Here is an 8,893-nt window from a genome sequence, read left to right on the forward strand (position 1 = left end):
CTGCATGAGTTGCAACTCATGCTTAGAGAAAGACAAGGCAAAGAAGAAGATTTTGTGTGAGCAAGTTGAAAGATGGATAATGGAAAATCAACTTTTTCCATTTGTGTTTTGTTTTTCATAAATTTCCAATTTTATCATAAAATAAAAAATGTAATTCCAAAATCCATTTAGATTTTAAAAATTGAAAAATGAAATAAATTTTATAAATTAATTTTTAAATAAAACTAATTAATTTGATATCAAATATTAAATTAATTCTTACACATATCCATCTTTATATATTTAAATCATATTTAAATATATAAATTATCCTATTTCGTTTGATTCTCAAAATTAAACACGTAACTGTATCTTATATAATTACCAATTTCCTTAATTCTAATTTGAACGTTTAAAATTAACTTATCACGCTATTCTCGAGCTAGTCCGTTACGAGCTAATAGGGGGACCTCGCGGACCTATAGATCATGCGCTCCAACAATCCGAGATTAATTAGATAAACTTATTAAACCAAATTATTCCCCATTCATTAACTAATGGGTCACTCCACTAAAGCCCATAGTTGTACTCCCCTCACTGTAGATATATTATGTCCACATGATTTAACCATAATCAGCAAGTCGACCATTCACAAGTTGTTCGTAATAACGGCTGGGTCAATTCTATTTTACCCCCGAGATTACGTCTTATTCCTCAAGTCCTTACTGATCCTCTAATGAACAACTTGTTTGTCATCCAATCACTAAACCAAACTCTCTCAGCCCAGTGAGAGGATGGGACCCTCTCTCAGCCCAGTGAGAGGATGGGACCCTTGTTCAAGACCTGGATTCAGTACTTGAGAGAACAACCTTTCTCCTATCCCTAAATAGGGTAGGCGTGAACTCCGTCTTGCACCCTATGTCCCCAGCTATCTATTCGGTCTTACCCCTGAAATGGGAGTCTTATTGAGCCAGCGCTAGTGAGTCAACCCTCACCTATGCAAATCTAAGGGAAATTCCAAATAAATAGGAGTTCATAGTTAGCTCAGGATTAAGATCGAGTTACCTAGGTCATCTAGGTGAAATAGTTGGTCTTATATAGTAAACAGCGTTATAAAGTAAGAGTAACTTGTTTCTTGGTCCTGATCTTATGCAAACTCAATGCATAGGATGCCCCCACTCCTAATGTCATAATATGTACAAATTAGGATCACATTGTATGTAGTACTTTACAATTATTTGTAACAACTACAGAATAGGCCGCATCCAATGGTGTTACCAGAACAAGGTACCCAATCTTATTCATGTATCATAGATCATTTTGACTATTTACTCGAACGTGATCCACTCTTATATCTCCACATAAAGTTCAAGTACTCATACAATAGTGATGGGTCTTAGGACATAAAACCCAACATAGGCAAGTCAACCTGCAAAATAAAATAAAGGGCGATAACATCAAATTTCAAAATATAGAAATAAGTATTAAGGTACAACAATGACAAAAAGTCATGCATAAGAAAAAATGTACATGATTGGCTTACTTTATGCAATGAAAAAAATATCATACTCGAGACTTAAAAAATATTTATAAAAGTTAGGGACTTACAAGGATTTCATTCATTCACAAGGATTTCATTCATTCTCTTTTACCATATCTAGCCTCAGGAGGAATAATTACCTTTCGATACAAAACAAAGGAAGATGGGAGATATAATAAAGAGGAAGAAGATTATCAACAAATCAAGCATATGCTAAAATTTAAAATAGAAGAATGCAGATACCTTTCGGCCAACTTTCACAACTTTCACAACTTATCTTATCTACAAACAATAAAAAATAGAGACTATTAGAAGCCCAATCTTATGTACAAAATTTTTCTTTCAAAACTACAGAATATTGGAAGCCCAATTCTTCATAATTTCATTCACCAAAATAACTGATTAACTCCAAATAGATTACCCAAAGTATGGCTTGATTCGAACGCCACTTCAAAACTACAATGAAGTAATCCAACCTACGAAAAGTTCAATAATAATGGTTACAAAACGCAAATTCTAACAACTATGTAAGAATTCCAAAAAAGTTTCAAGGCCTTAATACCTATCAAAACGTCCAAACATCGTTAACTTTACTGGATAGTGGCTCTAGTCCCTTGAAATCTTTGAATTGAACATCAAAAATTGAAAAAACTAAATTATTAGACCAATATTTCAATGGGCAACAAATAGCTATTAATACGAACCTTCAAACTTACCAAAACCTTGCTAAAATCGGTCTCAAACCTATTGGACAACAACTCAACTCCTTCCAACACTTCAAAATCAATCTCATCATCAAACATTCAAACAAGCAAATCATTACAGAAGATGCTACGTTATAACCCAAATCACAAATTCATTCTAATACATTCAAAACACTTACTCGAAGTGTTTGCTCAAATCGATGCTCTCAAGCCTCGCCAACTTGCTTGAAAATAAAAACAAAAGAGGAACAAGAACACTCATAAACCTATAAGAACTCTTACTTGACAGGGGCAGCACGACTGTACGGCGAATCTGGTAGAGGACTGACCAGATCTGGTGGAGGATTGACCAAATTGGCACAAGGAGTGACTGGATTTGGTGCGAGGCTAGGTTGGGTGACTAGCACGGATCCGGTGGAGGACTGACCGGTGGATGCTATACGGTGGCTGACCGGTGGGCGTCTGGCGTGGATCTAGTGGCGTTTGGCACAAATCCAGTGTGTATTTAAGATTCACCAAGAAAACCCATACAAGACACCAAAAACTTACCCAAAACGCCAACGGCAGGTCTGAGATTGAGCGGCGGTAAGACAGAACCACACGACAAGTCTGAAAGAGAAAGATCGGACGGAGATGGAGACATCGACAGCGATGGGTGCACACGAAAGTTGAACCAAAGATGCTCGTGGTCGATCGTTCGTTGGAGGTGCGGAGCGATGGCAAACACTGAGCGATGGCAAGAGGAACTGGAAGTGGTGGCTGAAATCGGTGGTAGTGGGCTGGGTTACGAGAAGAAGATGAAACGTAAAGGAGAGAGAAAGAGTTATCGTGGGGGGGGGGGGGGGGTTGCGGGAGAAGAAGGGGATTTTGATCATTTTTATAATTTTGGTAGGACAGAACTAAATTCGAGAGGGAAATGAAAATGGGGGAGGGTGAAAAATAAAAATAAAGATTAAAAAAATATTATTTTTTATATTTTACTTGACATGAAAAATATGTTAAGTAAGAGTTTCTTATACTTGACACGGAAAACGTGTCAAGGAAGACCTTATATTACTTGAGACGAAAAACATGTCAAATAATGGTTCACGTGAAAATATCTGAAAAATTCTGTCAATCTCCGTTTTTTAACCCTTTTACTTGATATTTTCTTTTCTAAAAGGTCATTACTTGACTTTTTTTTTTCAAAGAAACGTCAAGTAATTAAAAACTACAAGTGTCAAGTAATGTAGATTTTGTAGTATGTCTTCTTCTCCACTGTCATTAGTATGTGAGAAACAGTAGGTAAAACTACGTGTATAAAAATGTAACTTCAAAAGCATATAAAAAAAAATACATTAAATCACTTTAGATATTTTTATGAAGTTGAAAAATGAAAACAAAAAATTAAAAAAGATGATCAAACAAAAAAGAAAGATATGATATCTTCTTCTAGACCTAGAAGAGAAAGGAAAAGAAACACTAAGAAGAAATTAAAAAGAAAAATTTAATTGAATGCTACAACAAATTTCAAAAAAAAAAAAGAAAAAAGAAAATTAACAAAGAAGTTGTATAGAGTTTATTAACAAAATAAATAAATAAAAGCAAAAAATTAGAAAAATGAGAAAAAAAAGTATAGGAAGAGGAGGTACCTGATGGAAAATGGGAGGCTCAATGTATCTATTTAGATAGAAAATTTAGAATTAAAGTTATCATTTAATTTTATTTTCAATCAAATTATATTAACGTGATAACATATGAGATTTTTTATTAAAAGAAAATAATTATTATTAAAGATGAATACCAATTTATAATGAAATTATTTAATGATTTAATATGAAATTAACTGATATCATTTTTTTAAGATAAACATGATATTTTTTTTATTTAATGATTTAATATGAATAGATTTTTCATAGTCCTTTTAGATTTTAAATTAGATTTAGGTAGTAAAAAAATTATTTTTTGTTTTTATTTTTTTAACGTGATTTAGGGTTTTATTGTGTTTTTTTTTTCTATATATTTTTTTAATACTACATTAAGATAGTATATAGATTTTTTTAATTATTATTTTTATTCTCTAATGTGATTTTTAAAAAATTTTAAATCTTTTCGTATTTTACGTAATTTTGAGTTTTCCTTAGATTTTATTTAATTCAATGATTTAAAATGGAAATTACCCATATGAGTACAATATTTTGAAAAGCTAATTATATGGTTTTTTTTTACAAAAAGTTGAAAATATGTCCTATCCTTGTTTAGGATTAGGAAAGGATTAGAGAAAATAGGTAGAAGACGAAAATAGAGACTAATCCTAACTTATTCGTGAATTAGGAAAATCTACATCTTAAGAGAAAAAGAAAATTCTAAGTTATTTTTCTTATAAATACATTATTATAACTCTGTATGAGATAAGTTCAAGCTTTAATGTATTTTTCAATATTCTACAAATTCTTCGATAAAGCTATTTTTCTTTGTTTTGCAAGTCACCTCTTTCTCCTACATTACAAATTTAAAGATCAAGTGAGATTTTATTCCCCATCATTTAGTTTCAACCACACAAGTCTATCAATGAAGATGAAGTTCGGTACGGTGATGATGATGGTAATAATGTTAGCCATGAATATGATGGTTGTTTCCGCATTATTGGTCACTGAATCTACTATTGACAATCAAAGGATCATAAAACTCCCTTCCGAAGAAGATAAGGAAGTTAGATCAAAATCCTTCAATAATATTAATTACTCTACAAAAATGTTAACATCTACTGGATTATCCATGCGAGCTTGTCCTACGGCCCGTGGATGCGCTTCGCATGACGATTGTTTCCCATGCAAATGCACATTAATTCCGATAATGTCACCCTTCTATACATTCGCATGTGTTTAAATCTTTTCTATTATTTTTATGTTTATGGCTATGCATAGCAAAATTTGTACTGTGAGACTAAAAATGGAACCACTATTTTATTTATCATTCTACTTTCAAGTTGTTAATATAGAGAACCATGACTTCAGTTTATCGTTCAGGTGGAAAAATTTTATTAAACAATTGGTTGGGTACCTAAGTCAAGTATTTTTCTTCTATTACTATGCAATTAATATGTCATTTTTTTATGCAATAGATTAGATTTTTGTTAGATAAATGAAAAGACTAACCAAACATATTTTTTCAAAAAGTTTAAAACAGGTCATATTCGTGTATAGGAATAGGAAAGAGAATAGGAAAACTAGATACACTGTCCTAATCTATTCATGATTAGGAAAATACACATCTTAATCTTAGGGAAAAAAAGGAAAACTACTCTAAGTCATTCATTGTTCTTATAAATACATCATTATAACTATGTATAAAGCAAGTTCAAGTTTGAAAATCTTCTTCAAAATTCTATCAACTCTCCATCAAATTAGCTATTTTCCTTTATTTTCCAAGTGACCTCTTTCTCTTGCAATTACAAATTTAAAGGTCAAGTGAGATTTTCTTCGCCAGAATTTAGATTCAACAATACAAATCACACATTTTTCTATCGATGAAGATGAAGGTCAGTATGGTGATGGCGAAGCCATGAATATGATGGTTGTTTCCACATTATTGGTCACCAAATCTACCCTCGACAATCAAATGATCGTAAAACTCCATTCCAAGAAGATAAAGAAGTTAGATCAAAATCATCAAATAATATTCATTACTCCAGCTCGTCCTACAGCTCGTGGATATGCTTCACATAACGATTGTTTTACATGCAAATGCACATTAATTCCTATAATATCGCCCTTCTTTCTTTCACACGTGTTTAAATTTTTTTCATCAATTTTAAGTTTACGGCGGTGCATAGCAATAGTTTTTATAAACATTTAAGCATTTCAAGGTTTATAAATATATTACAAATTTTTAAAATTTGTATCAACAACTTAAAAGTTGACTTAAAAGTTGAATGATTAGCAGTTATATTATTACCTTTTGTTATCCATGTCACATTTTTTGTAGCAATTTTTAATTTCTTTTTAAAGATCTGTGACTTTAATTTATTTGTCATATTCCTTTTACAAAATTTCAAAATTATAAATGAAAAAAGACTTGTATTTTTTAGATTAAAAATTCATTTAAAAAGTTAGAATATATGTGACACACTATGAAGAAAGAAATAATTATTTGCATGCTTAGGCTCCATATATTGGTGCAAATAATTGAATTTTAGGTTTTTTTAATTACCAAGTTTTACACTTCTCTTATTTTAGGGTTATTTCAATTTATTAATTGTAATATACACTTTAAATTTGAAATTAATGATTGAATTAACTGTTAATATTAGTAAAATAATAATATATATTACGAAAAATAATAAGTGGAATGTCTATAGTAACTCTCTAATTATTATAATTTCTTTAAAAAAATTAATTTTATAATTTAAGTCTTAAGAATTAAATTAAAATAAGTTAATAAAAGAGATTTTATCCTGATTAAGTTATTCAAAAGAATATTCAAATTACTTTTAGTTTTTTTAGGCAATAAATTACTTTAAGTTGGGTTAAATTTAAATAGTTCAAAATGAGATGTTTCTCAACTATAAGGGAAAATCAGATTTAGAATTTAGCCGGAAATTTCGAATATTTGAAAGTAATATTTCAACCTAAATTTAAATATAACATAAGCAAACTCAAACATAATATATCTACGAAAATCCAAATAAAAATTTGTCCGTCCCTCACATTTTATTTTAGGCTCGGTTTTGTTTGTGATCCGAAAATTTGTTTACGAAAACAAAAACGAATTATTCTTTTTTACTCTCATTTAATTCCAAACTAAAATTTTGAATTTTGAAAATTCAGAATTTGTGTTTGGTTGTGAATTTGTAAATGAGAGATTAATTTGTGTTTGGTAAAATTTATTACTCTAGATAATTAAAATTAATAATTCAATACACAGTCTTTATAATTAAATAAATTTTTATTATTAATAATGGAAAGAAAAATAGTGGAGAGAGATTACATGATAGAAAAATATTTTTTTATTTATCGAATACAAGTGATAAAATGGGTTAGAGAATAAAAAATCATTTATGAGAAAATAATATAAATAATTTTCATCGTGGACAAAATATTTTAGAATTTAGAGCATCATTTAAATATACAAGTTCAAAAATATTTTTTTGTAATTTGAGAACCATGTCGAGCTACATAGCATGGACAAAGCAGCTACAATCTTTTTTTAACTTAGAGCAATGATTAGGTGAAGCTTAGGTTACACCTAATCTCATGCATTATTTTCTTTTACACACAAAACAAAAATTTAACGATTCATTTTTTTATAAAAAAAAATTGTCAAGTGGTTAACTTTTACCAGACGACTGGTTGGACTGCAAAAAAAATAGGTGGAGCCACTACTCAAGTACTTTTCTTCTACTAATATACAATTGATATGTCATTTTTTCTATTCAACGGGTTAGATTTTGGTGAGATAAATTATTTATGAATAAGAGACTCAATATATGAATCTAATCTTTTGTAAAGGATCATGTATGTTATTTCAAAAAGTTGAAAATAAGACGTATCCTTGTATAGGATTAAGAAAGAGAATAGGAAGAAAAGTAGGTAGATTATCCTAATTTATTCATGATTAGAAAAACACACATCTTAATCCTAGAAGGAAAAAAAAAACAAAAAAAAAACTACTCTACGTCATTTATTTTCTTATAAATACAACATTATTCTTCAATATTCTATCAACTCTCCATCAAATTAGCTATTTTCCTTTGTTTTTCAAGTCACATCTTTCTCTTGGCATTACAAATTTAAAGGTCAAGTGAGATTTTCTTCGTTAGAATTTAGTTTCAACTACACAAATCACACATATCTCCATCGATGAAGATGAAGGTCGGTACGATGATAGCAATGGTAATAATGTTAGCAATGAATATGATGGTTGTTTCCACATTATTGGTCACTGAATCTACCATTATCAATCAGAGAATCATAAAATGGAGTTTTTTTTTTTAATATTGTGATTAAGAAAACAATTTAGGAAAATATAGTGGTTTTGAAACTATTTAGAAATCTACGATAGTTTTGGAGATTTTGAGGCGGGGATTTAGTTTAAAATATTTTGTCGAGGGTTCAACCCTCGACCTGTCAAAAATTAAAGAAGAGATCGAGAGTTTGACCCTCGACCTGAGAAGAGGATGAGGATTCAACCCTCGACCTGTCAAAAATTAAAGAAGAGATCGAGGGTTTGACCCTCGACCTAAAGGAATTAAAGAATCGTTTAGTAATTATATACACAATCGCACACAATCGTTTAGTAAAATTACTATGCAATCGTGTAGTAATTCTTTATTAACGTAACAATAGGTGCAAACTTCTGGAAAGAACAAGTGAACGATGAACAACTTCTTTATTAGAAGCTAAAAGATCGTTTAAAATCTCTCCACGATCGCTCAGTATGACTAAACGATCGCTTACTAAATCCTCTGTGATCAGCCACAAACTCCTACATGATCGCTTAACTATTACTATTACACAATCGCCTTCTCAGAACCTATATGATCGCATACCTTTTACTATACGATCGTATACCAAATGCTACACAATTGCTGAGCTTTACTACACGATCTTCTAGTGGAAGTAGACGATGAGCGGCACGCTGCGATGGCCTCTCCACGACAACGTCTTCCGAACTCCCACTCTCGAGAGCT

At 30.6% G+C, this 8,893-nt stretch overlaps 2 long non-coding RNA genes across 2 annotated transcripts; both read right to left on the minus strand.

The window, feature by feature from the left end:
* Positions 1 to 1,040: 1,040 nt before the first annotated feature.
* On the minus strand, positions 1,041 to 1,756 carry LOC150037211 (uncharacterized). Its single transcript, XR_016528783.1, has 2 exons — positions 1,607 to 1,756; positions 1,041 to 1,408 (listed from the first exon to the last, which is right to left on the minus strand). It is a non-coding gene; the product is annotated as an uncharacterized LOC150037211 (long non-coding RNA).
* Positions 1,757 to 1,785: 29 nt separating this feature from the next.
* Positions 1,786 to 3,135, minus strand: LOC150037212 (uncharacterized). The gene is made up of 3 exons (XR_016528782.1): positions 2,773 to 3,135; positions 2,082 to 2,696; positions 1,786 to 1,995 (listed from the first exon to the last, which is right to left on the minus strand). It is a non-coding gene; the product is annotated as an uncharacterized LOC150037212 (long non-coding RNA).
* Between the last annotated feature and the right edge of the window lie 5,758 nt (positions 3,136 to 8,893).

Source organism: Benincasa hispida, chromosome 3 (assembly GCF_027475165.1).
Source record: "Benincasa hispida cultivar pf3 chromosome 3, pf3_genome.v1.1, whole genome shotgun sequence".
Lineage (NCBI taxonomy): Eukaryota > Viridiplantae > Streptophyta > Magnoliopsida > Cucurbitales > Cucurbitaceae > Benincasa > Benincasa hispida.